General features: G+C 42.7%; 1 long non-coding RNA gene across 1 annotated transcript in view; it reads right to left on the reverse strand.

Moving 5' to 3' along the window:
• Positions 1-8,797: 8,797 nt before the first annotated feature.
• Positions 8,798-19,154, reverse strand: part of LOC135098090 (uncharacterized) — a 113,279-nt gene continuing 102,922 nt past the window's right edge. The window contains exons 3-4 of the long non-coding RNA XR_010266542.1: positions 15,869-15,969; positions 8,798-8,954 (exon numbers count right to left, since the gene is read on the reverse strand). This is a non-coding gene — a long non-coding RNA (uncharacterized LOC135098090). The remainder of the gene's footprint in view (positions 8,955-15,868; positions 15,970-19,154) is intronic.

Here is a 19,154-nt window from a genome sequence, read left to right on the forward strand (position 1 = left end):
TCGTGGTGAGAGCGTCCACCATCACCACCACCACCACCACCAGTTCACGTGTCCTGCCCCACAGTTAATTAATCCCAGCATCACGTGGCATTCTAAGCAACACTGATAACTCTTCCTCGAGGTCCCTGCCGTGCGTGTGTGTGTGTGTGTGTGTGTGTGTGTGTGTGTGTGTGTGTGTGTGTGTGGGCGGAGAGGTAGTAAGGTACAGACAGAAGCGAGAGAGGAAGGGACGTCTTAAACACACACACACACACACACACACACACACACACACACACACATAGTTCATAGTTCATAGTTCATAGTTTTATTGACCACAACATCTTGCACTTACAGTAATAATTACATAACAATATTAATTTATGAGTCCAACATAACTCAGTACTATAATAAATCTTATTCATTACAGAAAAGAAACAGGTCACCAATATGACAACTAATGTTACATAATCCTAATACCTAAATATGTCACAAATTGTGGGAATATAAGTTCAAGATTGAGCTTATAATAATACATAGACTTGTATTATCAAAGGAGCCACTGAATAGTTCCTGTAGTGTAGAATATGTATATGTGTCACGGATGTGTTGTGAGAGGGGACATTGCTCGATGACATGAACTTCTGTCTGTACTTGTCCGCAGGGACACAGCCGCTCCTCTAGAGGTAGGCGGCCACGCCCCCGTCTTTTCCACCTGCCCACCTCAACTGCTAACCAATGTGCCGACAGACGAAATCTTGTGAAATTAATTCTTAGATCTTCTCTGATTCCCTTTTTGCGGGTGTAGATATCATGAACCGATAGACTGGGATTTATTGCTTTGTCTCGTACTCTCCTGGAGGAATCTGAGGCAGATATGTCACACTTTAATTTTTCCATAGCAATATGTATATCATTTCTGTCATCGTTAATTAACTGAGAAATAAAAGATCTTGTATTAAGTCTATTATTAAGAGTGGTTTTAATAGCAAAGATCAAGGGGTCATCATTCATATGCACTCTTTCTTGCCACATCTTTTAAAAAACTTTCTTTGTCTGCTCAGCACAAGGTCTTTCAGTGGAGGGTAACCCAATTCCACATAACACATGTCATTACAGGTTGTTGTTCTAACACAAAGCAATTGTTTAATACATAAGTTGTAAAGTCTAGTTATAGGCCTCAAATCAGCATTCAGCCAGGATTCACAGCCGTACAGTATGGCTGACATTAGTGCAGCATCAAATATTCTCTTCTTTACAACAAATGGTATGTCATTATTTTTCTTTAAAAAGCAAATGAATTTATTGACATGAGCCATCTTAGTACTGGCATGAACCTTGACAGAAGAAGAGACACAACCATCACAAGTAAATGGGGAACCTAGGTATATACTCGTATATTGGCTGCATGACTCTACTACTAATTCACCAACCTTCAATGGTTCTTTATCTCTCGTAGTTCCACAAATTACAAAAAACTTAGTCTTTGAAACATTAATTTTCATCCCGTAATTATCACAAAATTGCTTTAAAGTTTCTAGTTTTCTTAACATGCTTGCTCTAGAGGTGGCTAACAGGACTGTGTCGTCCATTAATACCAGTAGATGGAGCCAGGAGAGGAAACCTTCTGGTGCACAACTTTCTTTGACACACACACACACACACATACACAGGTGCAGACAACAGCCGGGCGTCTCCTTGTTACAGGCAATACAAGACAGTAATGGCCCAACTTTTGCTAATAAAACGCAGCAGCTGAGTGCACACCTGACTGCCCGCACCTGAGGGGCACATGTGGGGACAGTCTTCAGGGCCACACCTGAAGGACACACCTGAGGTACACCTGCTCTTGTGCAATGTGTCACCTTTCCACTGATCTGCTGCATAACAGTGCCACCCTCTAGGTACAAAGGCAGGCCCACAAGACATGCTAAGCGGGTCTCAGCCTGAGGTGATCGCGGCCCTGGTGGCCTACACGGTCACATGGGAGTGTTCGTTAGCGTACTAACCCTGACGCGGCGCCGAGGTGGAGCGCTTTTGGCTACGGGAAGACGTCCACTTGGTTGTGCTTCGCCTTCCATCAGTAACATAATTTTATCAGTGAAGTACAAACAGAAAACGAATTTAGATATTTGTTTGGTGCCGATCTGTCATTCCTCTATTCGTCTATTGCTCTCTGAGTCGTAAATATAATTAGTGTTGACTCCTTTCATTAACACACTTCTATGAGCCTAGTTATACAAGCTACATCACTTGAGCAAAACTGAGTAAGCTGCTACATAATAAACAATCAAACAACAACAAAAGTATGTCTGGTGAAGGACAAACAGGAAAATAAACCTTGCACTTCAGCCTTTCAATCTCATAAACAAGATACATGTGAACTCTTTCAGCGCCATATTTCAAAGACCCTTATTATGGCCCCTACAGTGTGACAGGGAAAATGTATACGTACAAGCGATCTTATTTGCGTAGACTCAGTAAGCTTGCTACACTGTGAACAGGGAAACATTATTTTGTCCGCGGAAGTGGAAAACGATAAACTTAAGTATCTGTTTGGCATAGCTTCACCACTGGAGCCTTCTGAGCCAGGAACAAGATTACTGGGGGTTCTTTCTTCACCCTAATTATGCTCCCAAAAAATGTAGGAAAAAAAATGCAACCTATCTCATTGCCGCAGACTGAGTTATCTTAACACACCACGAATAAATAAACAACACAGCAATGTATGCCCAGCGGAGGACACACAGATAAATAAACTTTGAGCATTTGTTTGATAGAGACTCTAAGCCTTTCCAGTCACAAACAAGGCAAGTGTGGGATTCTTCAGCATCACCGTTGTAATTATAAAGCTTTGTCATGCCTCCACAACAGTACAACAACGATTCACTAAACTTGTTACACTATAAGGAAATAAACCTCTCTTACCGAACAATAGATATTTTTTGAAACACTCAATTTTTTTTTTTTTTTTTTATATATATAATAGGGTTTAAAGTCAAGGCCAGCAAAAATAATAATAATAATAATAATAATAATAATAATAATAATAATAATAATAATAATAAAGGCTCACTGAGAATGCCACTCACCAAATTGACAAGAAAAGTTATCGAAAATTATAATAAAAATCATCCTTATGTCTGCCCGCGATTGGTAAACAAAAATAAATAAATAAATAAACAAATAAAAACACAACAAGATTTGAATGTTGTGTAGTATCACTCTTTGCCCATAATCCAGTTACTGTGCTCACTCGTATTGTATTCCACTAGTACTACATCCACTAACAACAATGATACTAACTGTTATAGCTTCATTTCCATCTATACTCAACTTCCTCTGCCTCTGTTACGATTTCCATCCTTAGGGTCACTAGAAACACCAACACGGCTGCCCGGACGGTCTTCACGCCCCAGCCACCCTTGCCTACCCCTTAAATAAAGTCAAAACAACAGCACTGGATCTGAATCAAGCGTACACACAATGCACAGCTTCTGGTGGACCAATGAACACGGTCCCTAACACTTCAATGAAAACGAGACATGGCCCGACACTTACCGCCACAAATTAAGACACACTCACTTAACTGTTAAGTGAGTGTGAGTTAAAGTGTTAAGTTAAAGTGTTAAGTGTTAAGTTAAGACTTCAGGGCCACACACAGTTAAGGGCTTCAGTTTAGGGGCCACACTTCAGGGACATACCTCGCCGTCAGTCTTCACCTACAGAGAGAAAGGAAGAGATATAATTAGCGAGTGTGGATGGAACGGGAAACGAGTCTTGAATGTTACCCTGTGTGTGTGTGTGTGTGTGTGTGTGTGTGTGTGTGCGCGCGCTGTCCCCTCACTCTCTCTTTCCCTTTCCACCTAACTCTTCACAAAATGGCAGCTGTGCGTGGTAGTAAAATGGTGAGCGGCTCTCTCTCTCTCTCTCTCTCTCTCTCTCTCTCTCTCTCTCTCTCTCTCTCTCTCTCTCTCTCTGACTTACGCATCCCAGTCCTTCACTATTATCTCCATGCGGACAATCCACTATTAAAACTACATATTTAGAAATCTCCAGTTAGCCAATTAGAGCAATACTACTCGTGCTTTCCCCCCAAATCTCCCACAATCATTTGCTAAAGTTATGCAGAAAATATTATAACGTAAAAAAGTATGTACGGTTTAAGGTGGGAAGGAAGGACAGAATACATACCATTAAATTACCAAATGCACTTGTATTAACAACATCTAGTCTTCATAATGGCTGAAGTTTACCTCATCTCCGTGCTCCAAGAAACATGATGCTCCTCTCTCGCTCGCTCTCTCTCTCTCTCTCTCTCTCTCTCTCTCTCTCTCTCTCTCTCTCTCTCTCTCTCCTCTCTCTCTCTCCTCCTCTCTCTCTCTCTCTCCTCCTCTCTCTCTCTCTCTCTCTCCTCTCTCTCTCTCTCTCTCTCTCTCTCTCTCTCCCCACACAACAGTAACCAGTCCTCCCCCGAAAAAAGGTGGAGGCACATGACCAGTGAAACTATTCCCAGCGAGGCTCCATCACATGAGAAATTGTCAACACACAAGCACTGCAGCTTTACACGAGTGAGAAAGAAACCAAAAGCACGATTGCAGCAGAGGCGCTCTTCATACATTTACATACGTGTTGAGTGCTCATTGGCAGCGGCACCAGCACCACCAAGACTTGTGAGCACACCTGGCGCTTCTCTAAAATTGAGCATCCAAGAATTATCAACATTACTTCAGATTATTTTGTAGACGAGCGCAGCAGTTCCCAGCCATAGTTCATCAATACACTGCAAACCAAGGAATCGTTATTGACCTGCCTATGACCTACACACACTGGCGCTTCTCTAAAACCGGACATTCACCGATCATGAATATTACCCACTCTTCAGATTGTGTTGTAACCGAGCACATCATTTCCCAGCCGCAGCTCATGGATACAGTGAAGGTCCAAGGAGAGGGAGTTTTCAATGCACTTCTCGTGATAATTTTGGACTTGCCTTTGAAGTGTTTTCTCTAGGGTCTGGTGACTTTAGTGAGCTTTTCTTTGCCAGTTCTTGTTGTCCTTGGCCAGAACCATTTTTAAGTCTTTTATCTCTGCCGGTTCCCCCTGTCACCTGTCTTCTAAGGAACTGGTTCTCAGAGTGGTGAATGACTCAGTAATCAGGTTGTTAGTGCCGAACTTTAAAAGATTGGGCAAACTTATGGGTGGGGATGATAGGTGAAAATAGGTAAACTTAAAATTGGGACCGCCACGAGTAGGCCCGATGACCCTCTTTTTTTCTTTACGATTTTATGGAAAACATGATAGAATATAAACTTTTTTTTTATATACTGGACCATATTACCATTTCGAATCGAGTCACATTGGGTTATTCTGTCCAAGGTTCTTCACAGCACTCCGAAGAACACCATCAAAAATAAAAAGTTCAGTAGTTTCTTTGTTAAATCATGTTATAATTTTGAGTCACATTGATTTTATATTCATTTGTACATCAGCCCCGTGTGTGTGTGTGTGTGTGTGTGTGTGTGTGTGTGTGTGTGTGTGTGTGTGTGTGTGTGTGTCTGTGTGTGTGTGTGTGTGTGTGTGTGTGTGTGTGTGTGTGTGTGGGTGTGTGTGTGTGTGCGCGCGCGCGCGTCATTAATTGTTCTCGTGCATTTATTTAAGCAAGCTTTCATTACATTGGAATAACAGGATTAATAACAATCATCGAGAACACAAAAAGTCGCGTCATTTGAAAACAATGCACCGTAAAAAAAAAAGGTCATGACTCCTTTATAACAAAAATAAAAAAAAAACGCTTAAATATTTTTGATAGCTGTACAATTCAATTACCAATGAGCTTTTTTTTTCCTTCATGCAGTGGGAGGGGAGCAATTAATATAAACGAGATCAAAGGAAAAGACCAGACTTTCCTGATCCACTGAAGAACGGAATGTTAAGAGAAAGATCCTTTCCTTATGATTCATGTAAATGTTGAGCTGCAAGATTGTTAAGTTAGTAGATTTGTTAAAAGAAATACACACACGCATGACACTACACTTATTTTTAACAATCTGTAAGGACAAGGTCAGATGGTTTTCTGGTCACTGAAGGACGGAAGGTTAACAGAAACATTTTCTTCCTTATGATACCTGGAAATTCTGAGCTGCAGGAAAGTGAAGTTAGTGGATTTATTAAAAACACACACACACACACACACACACACACACACACACACACACACACACACACACACACACATGACAGTATACGTATAATGATCTCTAAGGTTATAGTGAATCTGATAATCACTGAAAACTGTATCCTGACAATGCGCAATTCTGATTTATTTTCACTAGTTATTAACCTCTCTCTCTCTCTCTCTCTCTCTCTCTCTCTCTCTCTCTCTCTCTCTCTCTCTCTCCCTCTCTCTCTCTCTCTCTCTCTCTCTCTCTCTCTTTCTGCCGTTAGAGAATACGATGGTTTGCATTTTCCAGAATAAACTCATTCTCCTGCAGGTTGCCGGTTCAGCCACACCCATTTTAGGCGGGTGCTGACTTCGCTATCCACTCCGCCCCCCCCCCCCCACTCCACTCCGCTCCACTACATCCACCACACAGCAGCCACACACCCGCCACACACCTGCCTCACATCCACATAAATGAATTACGTGTAAATAGTGACATCACGTCTCTCGCACAGGTTATTCTCTATTCTTTCCAGACTAATACTCATCAGAATGTTCTCTTCTCCCACAGCTCAGCAGAGCGGTATCCTGTCACCTGCAGCCAGCCACGCACTTAAGGCCAATGATCAGAAACCCTGGGATCCTTCACTTAAACCTTGGTAATCATTAGGCATCTCAGTGAATGGGGAATACGCGGTAATGAGAGGTGGGTCTTTCACAAGCTCTCCTTTGCTCACTTCTTTCTCATTAGCTGCCCACTCACGCGTGTCTCATTGATGCTTTTTGAACTGAATTGTTGCAAGGATGATTAGCGTCATGTTGAGGTGGTTACACAGCTAAGTGGCTAACTGTCTGGGATGTTGCTCGTGGCACTGGTGACCTGGCTTGCGACTTCCAAGTGTTTCGCAACCAGGAAAATGTTGGGAACCACTGCCTTAATCTCTAACTGCCTGGCGGTCTGACTTTCTGACTAATTATCTTGCTGACAGTTAAGATGGCTGGTTGGCAATGGTTGGATGACTGGTTGACTGAATGACTGGGCCCCATTGTCTGGGTGGTTGGCTGGCTCCTTCACTCCAGGTCTTCCATCTATCTGTCTGTCTGTCTCGCTGTCTGGCTGGCTGTCTGTTTAGCCGCCTCCCAGCCTACCTGTTTGCTCCCAGTCATGCTCAGTGTTTGACTTGCCTGCAGATTTTTTTTCTCTAGTATCATTAAAGCAGATGAGACTTGCCTTGAATGCAAAAATGTATACTATTTAAAATATGAAGTGGTAATTAGTGCAATTTATCACCGCAAGAGCAAGCATCGCCGAGAGTGCCATCAGGGGAAACTATTCGCGTTCACAAAATTCCGATAAATATTCTGACTTGTATAAATATTCAGCTCTTTAACTTCTAATGACTTTATTTCCACTTTTTCTTTTCCTTCGTTTACTATTGCGCTACACATAAGGTACTGAGATACGTCCCTTTTTTTCTTTATTTATTTTTTTCTCTTTTTTTCCAGTGTATCGGCACAAACAGTGTTAGCGTTATCTAACGTAATCTAAGCAAACCCATTTGTAAACCTTACCATTTCGATAAATTATAACGAAGTACAATAACTCCGAACGAAAGAAAAAAAATCAAGCAATAATTTTCACGAAATATACACTTGGTAATTGCAGAAAAAAAGTCAACTATTTAGACCCTCTAACTCTACACACACATCATTAAACTTAACGAGAAAACGTGTCCAGATAAATAAATAAATGCATACTTTAGCACAAAAAAAACAGTAATAAAATACCTAACTAAATAAAGGGAAGCAAGCAGCGAGGCAGGGGGCCATCAGGCAAGGTATGGAGGGCGGCTCTCTCTCCGTCAGACTGGTAATGGTCGCTCCCTGCGGCCACACGACCCCTGCGTGACACACATATTTGAACAGACTTACCCTTTGTTGTGACTCGCTGTCTGTCACCTTTTTTTCTTTCCCCTTCTCCTCTTCCTTCTCTTGCACAAGCTCCTCTTCGTCCTCTCCTCCTCCTCCTCCTTCTCTTCCTTTAATACTTCTTCCTCCTCCTCTTTTCGCCTAGTCCTCGTCCTTGTCCTCGTTTTCTTCTTCCTCTTTCTCATCCTCCTCCTCCTCTAATACCACTTAGTCTTCTTCCTTCTCTCTGCTCTTCCTCCTCCTCTTCTTCCACTACCACCTCTCTTCTTCATTCCTTCCATCATCCCTTCATCCTCTTTCCCCTATATTTCTTCCTCCTCCTTCTCCTCCTTATCCTCCTCCTAATTTTGCATTTCTTCCTATAGTTTCATGTTCATCATCCTCCTCTTCCTCTTCCTATTTTTTTTTTTTTTTCTCCATCTTATTCCTCCTCTTCCTGGTCTCCTCTCACCCTGCGATTCTTCCTTCTCTTCATATTCTTTCTTATACTCCTCCTATGCGTCTTCCTCATCTTCCCTACTTCCTGCATCTCTTCTTGCCCATCCTTACTCTCCTCCTCCTTCTCCTCCTCCTCTTGCTCCTCCTCCTCCTCCCCCGCCCGCACAAAACTTAAGCATCCCGTTACATGCCTCCAAAACAGAAATTGGTTTTTGGACTTTTCTGCAACTTTTGTTAAGGAAGCAACAGGTTTTTTTTTTTTCTTTGATCTCTCTCTCTCTCTCTCTCTCTCTCTCTCTCTCTCTCTCTCTCTCTCTCTCTCTCTCTCTCTCTCTCTCTCTCTCTCTCTCTCTCTCTCTCTCTCTCTTTTCTTTCGTCGTGTTCTTATTTCTTTCGATCTTTCTTGCAGGTGTACATTGTGTGGTGTCCTTAGCCTCTTGTGTTACTGCAAAGGAGAAAGTTGGGCGAGTGATATTTCAAGGCATGTGGAATTCAACCTACTACCACCATCCTCCGCCGCCACCACCACGACTGCTTCCACTGCATTGCTCTTCCCAAAATATGCACGGGGATTTAAACTTCATTTAAATTCCTGGACTGGGTAAGTAAGAAGGATTTTTATTTTTTTTTATGAGCTAAGATATTTCTAAGCACCTCTCTCCTACTCAAGAAAGTCGCGTGTGAGTGAAGGAGTGGTGAGAAATAGAGTGATGTGATTGTAATATTAAGATGAGTTTCATGCTTTTGATTAATGTGGTTGTGAATTATTTAAGAATAGCGTGTTTATTTGTCAGAGGAATGACTAATCTCTCTCTCTCTCTCTCTCCTCTCTCTCTCTCTCTCTCTCCTCTCTCTCTCTCTCTCTCTCTCTCTCTCTCTCTCTGATAACTTATATAGCTAGTTTATTACACACAGAAACAAAGAAACAGAACAAACACACCCGACACACACACACACACACACACACACACACACACACACACACACACACACACACACACTAGAGGCATCAATCTTCATAAGTGTTACACATGTGGACGTCGTTGATGAATGGGACACACGCCGCTCTAGTTTGTGGGCGCCGTGACATTATTTTGAGGCGACAGTAATGACAACCACCCACGCATGCACCCACCCACTCACCCACCCACGCACGCCAGCTAAACACGAACTGACGAAAAAGAAAAATAGAAAAGGAAAAAAAAAATCCCGTTCCTCATCTTTATATTGCCACGTAAATTGATGCGGTGTTTGACGCACACTGCCAGCACAGGGTACCGTTGCAGTGGTGATGTCTCGCGGTCTTGTTGTCTTGTTGTCTTGCTGTTCACTATGGTGTTCAATGGTGGCTGTGGTCTTTAAAAGTCTGTGCCGCTAAAGTTTTCGTTTTTGTTCAGCTCGAGAGACGCTCTTTCTCGCACCTTTTGCATTGCCATTTGAAAAAGGACGGATAATTATTTTGGTCACAATAATTTTCCCCTAAGGTATAACGCTTGTATTTGTTTAGCTAATGAGAAACGAGACTGGCACTATAATGAAGTTCGTGGAAAACATTTCATTGTATAGGAAAAAAAAGTTAACCTGACAACACAATGAAAAGTGGAAAATTCCCCCCCCCCTCTCTCTCTCTCTCCTCTCTCTCTCTCTCCACCTTTGCCTCCTTACTTGGTCATTACCGTGTTTTCGCTCCACACTCGCATCGTCCAACTAATCTGCATATATATTGACCTTTCAGCTTGTTTGCCTGCACTCCTTGTTGTCATCGATAGCAATACAAGGCGAGGCGTTTCCCGCGTGTGTCTTCAATGCCGTGTCACTGTTTTTCGTCTTTTCCTTCTTGTTAGTATTCTTGTCAGAAGTTTATTTATCAGAGTTTATAAAGTATGTTAATATATTTCCTTTTTACGTGCGAGATGAACGCGTGGGTGAAGCTAAACGGGCCACACACGGAAGGTGAAGAAATTAACAATATCTCCTTGCTCTTGACGAACCTAGTTGCCTGAGTTGCTGTTGCACTCATACTGCTCTTTTGAAAATGAAGTGCCGTCTCGCTCCTTGATTCACACGACGTAATTCCTCATGTTCTTGTTCCTTTGGGAAGAAGGAAAAAGCTGACAGAGCAACACGCCTTCCTGTGCTAAATATTTCACGATTTGAAATGGAATTTATACTTTTGCTCTCTCTCTCTCTCTCTCTCTCTCTCTCTCTCTCTCTCTCTCTCTCTCTCTCTCTCTCTCTCTCTCTCTCTCTCTCTCTCTCTCGTCCATGCAAGATTGACAGTAGTCGCAGTAATGTGGGTAATGTTTTCCTGGTTGCGAAAAAAAAAAATCCCTCATGATGAGTGCAGCAAAGTTGGTACAGCAAGTACACTCGGGTTTAAATGAGTTCCCAACTTTTCTATGCGAGACAGACAGTTCTGCAGTCGGGTGAGCGGCGCGCCAGTCACTCTCTCCACGGAGAGCCTCACAAAACTTGACGGCGTGACCCAAGTTGAAATTCCTTCCGGAACCAAACCTTATCGAACCCAGTTTTTCTCCAACTTCGAGGTGACAAAAGTGACTTTACAGCGCCATTACCAACGCACCATTAGCAGTAATTCTGGAGAGCAATCTGCTTTGCCATGCGTGCGTATATGGTTGGCTGGCTGGCTGTGTCACGTGTGGAGGTGAGGCTGAGGCTGATTATCGTAACCCGAAGGCCGGCGCCACCTGGAAAAAGATAACACAGTGGCCGCTATTTAGAAAGAAAATTTGCCTTGCGTTACTCGCCTGTACACGAGTGGCACGCCTGAACTATGACATTTGGAATCATATTTACCTGCTCCGTGGCGCATTACCGTTTTATTCCACGACCATTATGCTCAGTAATTACCGCACAGCCGCCAAGTCAGTACTTCACACGGAGGGAAAAAATACTGCATGAGCCTTCCGGCATCAGCTGGATAACGCAGTGTAATGATTTAGCAGCGGCGAGGCGGCGGCGAGGCTCTGGTACTCAAAACACTGGCTAGATTTCGCTTCGTTTCCTATGAGAATATACACACGTAAGGCTGGTTATTGGGTGTCAACGTGGGAATGAGACCTGGTTGTGACTAGACTACAAGGTAAAAAGCATATGTTTCCTGTAAGTAACGTAGTGTGTGTATGTGTATATGTGTGTGTAGGTGGTGGGTGTGTGTTTGTATACGAACCACAACTCCTTCATAATAACTGAAGCTCGAACTCGGCTCATCTTTATCTATATAAATTTCACTCACTCGTCCACACAATATCCCACCACTAAAAAGGAATTGCCGCGGCTACTTTTGTCACTCCGATTCCGCCATAAGACCTGCATTTTCTACAGTCCGTCCCATATAGCACTGAAACACGAGGCTCCGGAACTTCGTAACTGCAGGAGCCCGGAAAAAACGGCTTCCCTTAACAGGATATGGAGAATGCCTTAGAGCCTCATGACATCCGGGCAAACGTACGTGGGGACCTCTCTCTCTCTCTCTCTCTCTCTCTCTCTCTCTCTCTCTCTCTCTCTCTGTAAGTTGCAGAGAGAGAGAGAGAGAGAGAGAGAGAGAGAGAGAGAGAGAGAGATGAGATCATTTTCTTGTTTGTGTGACCTCCAAGTGCGCGGGGCTTTGATGCAAGAATACGTTTTTGATCTTGCTTCATAAAGGTTGAGGCTCCTCTCATAAAATTGGTCCTTAGAACGCACTGCTCAAGATAACGATGCGACGCTTGGCTCTCTCAAAGCACAGGAAGCGTCTGCCTGATCCCACTGATCTTGTGTGTATATATATATAAATATTATATATATATATATATATATAATATATATATATATATATATATATATATATATATATATATATAATAGATATATATATATATATATATATATATATATATATATATATATATTAAATCCATTTAATCTTTGTTCTAAATTCTTACTTAATTAAATTAATTAATTTTTTAATTCTAGATTAAATTAATTTAATCTTTGTTGCGGAGGAGCGATGCAGAAGTGTTTCAGAATATACTAATTCCTAGTTGGGCGGTGACATCCCACGCACTCCACACAGAATGAGCGCGAGCGGAACTCCGGCTGCCGAGTGTCGCGTGTCCCTGACAGCTATTCACAGTTTTCACACAACGAAATTCAGAGTGCCAAAAATTCCCTTCCGCGGAGAAAATAAAGTCAGAATAAAAATGTATAGTGTGGGGAGGCAGGGGTGAGGAGTGACGCTCCGCAATGATGGAGGAGGAGGAGGAGGAGGAGGAGGAGGAGGGCACTGACAGAGGCGAGAGGGGGACGAGTGGATGAGAAGGAATAGAAGGACAAAAGGTATATAATAATGGCAATGATGATGATGATGATGATGACAATGATGGTGGTGGTGGTGGTGGTGATGATAATAAAATAAAGAAATAATGACAAAAATGGCTGAAAAATGGCTGAAAAGAATAAACCACGAAAATAAGCATGCTTTGATTAAGAGGAAGAGGAGGAGGAGGAGGAGGAGGAGGAGGAGGAGGAGGAGGAGGAGGAGGAGGAGGAGGAGGAGGCGACGGCGTGACGGCTGCACTGGAAAGAAGCAGAAGCGGGAACGCATAGGCTTATTATTCTCACAAAGTCAGAATCAAGTAAGTGAATTGACACAACACGAGTAGCAACAAATATCTGTTTTATTTCAGAAGCGTTCGCTCGTGTGTGTGTGTGTGTGTGTGTGTGTGTGTAAGTGTGTAGGTGTGGGTACGAAAGAAAAATATTTGCAAGTACACATAAAAAAGAACATAAGGATATTTTTTTGTCTTTTTCTAGGTTTTGAATGTGGTGTGTGTGTGTGTGTGGTTGTGTGTGTGTGTGTGTGTGTGTGTGTGTGTTGGGGGGGGGTACGAAAGTAAATATTTGCATGTACACAAAAAAATAACAAGTTTATTTTTTGTCTTTTCTAGGTTTTGAATCAAATCTAAGAGACTTTTAACATAAGAATTAAGCATTTTTGGAGTTGTAAGCGATTAATGAAGCAGCAAATATCCATAAGTGAATAGATTCCTATCACCAGAATCACACTTGCATTTCCAGGAGGCAACAAATCACATTAGCACACTCATCACTCACTGTCAGTCACCATGCGCTATACTGGGAGCCGCTTCACAATTATAGGAATGCATGCTTTTTTATATTTTTTATGTGGAGAAAATTGGTCAAAAAGCCGAGTTTTTTTTTTTTTTTTTTCCTCCCACACTAGTTTATACATTAATTTTACTACGTATTGGTTGTGTTTGAATACTGTTAATATTCTGTGCTGTGCAATTATTACTGCCCGCTGGATGTACAGTGTTGTATTCAGTTCCCTTGTCCACAATTTCTGATTCATTTAAATTTTTTTTTAAATTTGAACTGATAAAATGCAAAACCTGACATGGAGTAATGCATTGAGATTTTTTTTTTTCAACAGAAAGAGGAAAAAGTTACAAAGGAAAGGAAAATAAGGTAAAATGTAAACTCAGAATCTTGTCCCCTCTCCTCTCTTTCCTCCCATTTTATATCCACGATGAGAAGAATCTAAAAGTACCTAAACATACGTCCTGCCTTCCCGTGCCTTAGCAAACACCTTCAGACACCTTCAACAAGACAGGTATGCCGGTATAAACTTTGTCTTTCAGAGGGAAGGCATTACTGTCACTCCGTATCACTATTACCTGCTCCGCTACCATCACTATCCGCCTCACCAAGCCATTCCCAGTCTTTTCTTACCGTTACCACACGCGCCACAACCACCTCAGGTACCCGCCCCGCTTCACTGACAAGTAGCGGCAAGGTATCTGAATTTTTTGCCTCATAAATTACCTTCCCAGTGCAAGAGGCTTTTTCTGTCCATTTAACTCAACAAAACTGGGGCGAAAACTAAACACACTTCTCTTGCCTCGACAAACTCAACGCCATCTATACCAGGTGTGTGTGTTCCTGTGCCTCCTCCTGCTACTGTACTCTTCAAGGCAAGTGGAAAATTTAACGGTGATCTCGCAAATTTTATGTCTTGGCATAAATATCTACTTTTAGCCTACTTATGAACGTGTATGAAAAGAAATGTATAATGCCCGACTAGAAAATGAGAAGAGTATATTTGTGTATGTTCCGAATGTTTTAAAACCACAAGTTATTTCAGTAACCATCAAGACTCGTCAAGTACCTTTCACGCGACTGGAGAGCCGAGACCTATCATTGTAAGTGGCTACAGATCCGCCGCCATTGTTATTCTGTCAGTGTTACTAAACTGAGTCGAATAGCATCGTTAGTCCCTCAACTCCTGGAGAGTCTGCCTTGCTTCTATTATCATCGTTATTCTGTTCATCTTACTAAATTGAGTGGAGCAGCATCACTGTTCCTTCAACCACTCACTAAGAAGGCGAGTCTAAAACTGACTTTGCCTTTTCTATTACCATTGTTATTCTGTTCATCTTACTAAATTGACAAGAGCAGCATCATTCCTTCTACCAACTCACTGAGAATCACTGGAGAATCACCTTGCTTCTGCTATCATTGTTTACTTTGTTCACTTTAGTAAACTGAGCAGAGCAGGAACATTATTTCCCCCACCATCTCACTGAGTACCCTGGGGCGTCTTCCTTATTCAGTTCTTACCCTTTCATACAAACTGAACTCCTTCTGAGAGGCAAAATCAAGACCTGAGGACTACTCGCGACCTTAAGTGACCCTCTTCTCATTGAGATTCCTCCAGTGTTCGCATTTTTGGGGAGCGACATTTAGCGAGCTTTTGCCTCATTTTTGTTTTTCTTAATGCTCGGCTGACCTCCTTTCATTATGTGTGTGTGTGTGTGTGTGTGTGTGTGTGTGTGTGTGTGTGTGTGTGTGTGTGTGTGTGTGTGTGTGTGTGTGTGTGTGTGTGTGTGTGTGTGTGTGTGTGTGTGTGTGTGTGTGTGTGTGTGTGTGTGTGTGTGTGTGTGTGTGTGTGTGTTTAAAGATAGATGGATAGATCAATAGTTGTTAGAATAGGCGTTCAGTCTTCTGCGCCTTCTTCAGTCATAACCATTGTCACAGAGGAAGATACAAGGGACAGAAATATGGCGCTAACCAACCCTTCTCACTCTAGGGAAACAGAGAAAGGAGGAAAAGAAGAAGCGGTAGGAAGATGCAAGGAACTGAAACAACAGGAGACTTGTACATGGCGCTAACCAACCCTTCTCACTCTAGGGAAACAGCGAATGGAAAAGAAAAGACCCTCTCCCATCTCTCTCTCTCTCTCTAGGCTACAAAAACCTTATGGCTCTATCCAGTCCACGATCTCTAACCAGTCAGTCCATCGTCTAAACTAAAGATTCGAGCCGTAATGCGTCTTACCTCTCGTTATGCCGGCTGGGAGTGGCGAAAGGGCAACGGTGGGAATCCTTTATCACCTCCCTCCATTTCCGCCCGTGTTCCCTCGAGATTCTACCATAAACCTGTAGGGAAGGAGGAAAAGACCTTGGTAATGAGGGAAGGTACGAGTCTCTCTCTCTCTCTCTCTCTCTCTCTCTCTCTCTCTCTCTCTCTCTCTCTCTCTGCTATTCATCACTTCTTAATGTGCTTAATGGAAGAAAATTTCCTGAATACCTAAAAAGTAATCTGACTTCCACAGCCTTGCTAAGCCAAAATGTTCATGAGTCACTCCCTACACACCTTAACTCCATGATTCTATGCCTCACTTTCTCTATTAATGGGGGTATTTCTCTATTTTTCATGCATACCTAAGAAGTAGTCTGAATTCATCCTCGTTCTTGCCACACCAAAATGCCTGTGATTCACTTCCTACATATCTTAACTCTATGACTTTTGCTATATCACCTCCTCTATTAATGGAGATATTTTAGAGGTGATATCGTGAATTTTGGATAAAGATTCTTGGTTTCGGTTCTCCTCGTCCATCGGGGCAAAGACGGAGCCTCCTAACGAAGAACTCTGGACATGGCATTTGGGAACTGCTACCCTTCCTACCTTGCCACCGTGGCCAGGATTCGAACTGGACCCCCGAGCCTGCGGTCCCACTGTACCACGGCGGCCACGGATGTGTGAGTTTAAGCTTTATCTATACGCAATTCACCCGAAATAATTACTTGTTAGTGAATGCTGCTTACGGAATATAAGAGAAGAATAGTAATGATAATGTCGTCCATTCATGTGTGTGTGTGTGTGTGTGTGTAGTCACCAGTCAATGTCACAGGAGGGATTCAAGCCAAGCTACCTTATGTGGATCTTCTATACTCTCTCTCTCTCTCTCTCTCTCTCTCTCTCTCTCTCTCTCTCTCTCTCTCTGCTAGATCCATCTCCAGCATCCTCCTTCCCATACACTCATCTTTCCTCTTAGCACAGCCACTCCACCTCAGTCCACCTCAGTGCCGCCTCTCCACGTACTAGCATTGCAGCGATCACAAAGGAAGGAATCCATTTCGAAACACAGCATTGATTGGCCTGTAAGAAACGTTTCCAATACCTTGCGTGAGGTGAAGAAATGAACACGACACCGCGAAGCCCAGAGGATCTATCGAGTGTCGTGAAGCACCAGTGTATTGTGGCTTTAGTCGTGAGGGGCTTTATTTCCTTATTTATGCATTTTCTTTGTCCTCCATAAACAAGGTCAGACATTTATTGGATTTGGTGTCAATTTGGACAACAATTTTAGTAGTGGCTGTGCCGGTTGCTCGTATCTTTTAAGCTTGAGAGAGAGAGAGAGAGAGAGAGAGAGAGAGAGAGAGAGAGAGAGAGAGAGAGAGAGAGAGAGAGAGAGAGAGAGAGAGAGAGAGAGAGAGAGAGAGAGAGAGAGACTGTTCCCATATACCACACATAACAGAAATCCCTGATATTTACATGTTTTTATTTTTTTTCACGACAATTTCAATTTTTCAATGACAAAGTATGTATAGTATCTTATCATTCATTCCAGCTTGAGTTGTGAGGCTTCGGGCGAACGCAAGGACGGGCAATGAATCAGCGTCTCTCTCTCTCTCTCTCTCTCTCTCTCTCTCTCTCTCTCTCTCTCTCTCTCTCTCTCTCTCTCTCGTGCGGCTTGCTGAGTTATTGGCTTAATTTTTGGTGGGGAGCTGAGCAGATTAGTTAATATAGCTATCAATAACCAGAAAGTTATCTCGCTATTTATGCAATCAGGCTGAGTGGCACAAATTATTACCGCGGATTAGGAGCAGAAGGAACAGAAGGAGGAGGAGGAGGAGGAGGAGGAGGAGGAGGAGGAAAGTAACCACAGGAACACAAACGATGAACAAACAACGCATGCAAAGTTAGCAACACAATATCAAGTTTAATAAAAGTTTCCCTTCCCTCGCAAACCTTACTCTTCTCTGTGTTGTTATGGAAAAGTCTCTCTCTCTCTCTCTCTCTCTCTCTCTCTCTCTCTCTCTCTGACAGTGTGTTTTCAAAATGCTCGCGTCAACTATTCTTTTGCCACGGTGGGTATTGTTAAAGGAAGGAAAAGAAGCAGCGAATAAAAATCTCTGTATATCCACAAAGTCACTCGTTTCAGAACCCCACGCTCTCCCCCACAAGCCTTGGCCTTCGTTACACACACCCTCTCTCTCTCTCTCTCTCTCTCTCTCTCTCTCTCTCTCTCTCTCTCTCTCTCTCTCTCTCTCTCTCTCTCTCTCTCTCTCTCTCTCTCTCTCTCTCTCTCTCTCTCTCTCTCTCTCTCTCTCTCTCTCTCGACATGTAAAGTTTGGAGCATTCAAACAAGCGGGAAAAGAAAATCCACGGACGTGAAAATTCTCTAAGGGCACCAAGCACTGATGAAAATTAGACAATTACAACTAAACGGCAGAGACGCTGGCACAACACACTCCATGGCTTATATCACGTGCTAAATGTATCGTTAAATATAAGCTAACGAAATTACGTATTGCCTAGTTTGTACTACTTGAGCACAGCCTGGCTCGAGGTTCTAGATAAGTTTTATAGTACAGGAATTAGGTTTCAAGACATTTCTCCTCGTTATTCTGGATATTCTCTTTGGACAGCTCTTTTTTTTTTTTTTTTTTTTTTTTTTTTTTTTTTTGACTTGGCATCTTCAGTGGGCCTCTTTTTTTCCGCCGTCTATGGTTGCCCTTTGCCAGAAACCCTCTCAGAGCAGAAAAAATACACTGTAAGGAGATATTCACGGTATGCATTTATCATATCAAAGCGGAAACACACACATAACAAGCAACTTTTTTTTTCTTTTTTTTTCTTTTTTTACTCTCTCGGACGCTTCACTATCCTGGGTGGCGGTTCCCTTCCTCACACCAACCCGACGGGACACACACAATCGTGAGCCGTCCCTTAGACTAGACCAGCTAACTTATAAATGTGGCTTCACTTGACCCGGTAACCTGAAGCGGCGATTGTGGCACAGGGTTGTCACGGGAATCTGCCATGCATATTCAAACTGAGAGCTTTTGGTGTAATCCACTTGTTTGTAGGTTTCCTGGGAAGCATAACTCTGGAATACAAAGGTGATGCGTCCAGCCTTCAGTACCTAACGTCATCACGCCACAGTAATTCCTCAGAACTTATTATATATGTACGTAGGAGAGGCTGTCTGATGTTATTTGCGTTAACATGAGCACCATAACTCTGGAAGGAAAGCCAATAAGTTTTGCATTCC

The sequence above is a fragment of the Scylla paramamosain genome, unplaced genomic scaffold (assembly GCF_035594125.1).
Source record: "Scylla paramamosain isolate STU-SP2022 unplaced genomic scaffold, ASM3559412v1 Contig44, whole genome shotgun sequence".
NCBI classification, from domain to species: domain Eukaryota; kingdom Metazoa; phylum Arthropoda; class Malacostraca; order Decapoda; family Portunidae; genus Scylla; species Scylla paramamosain.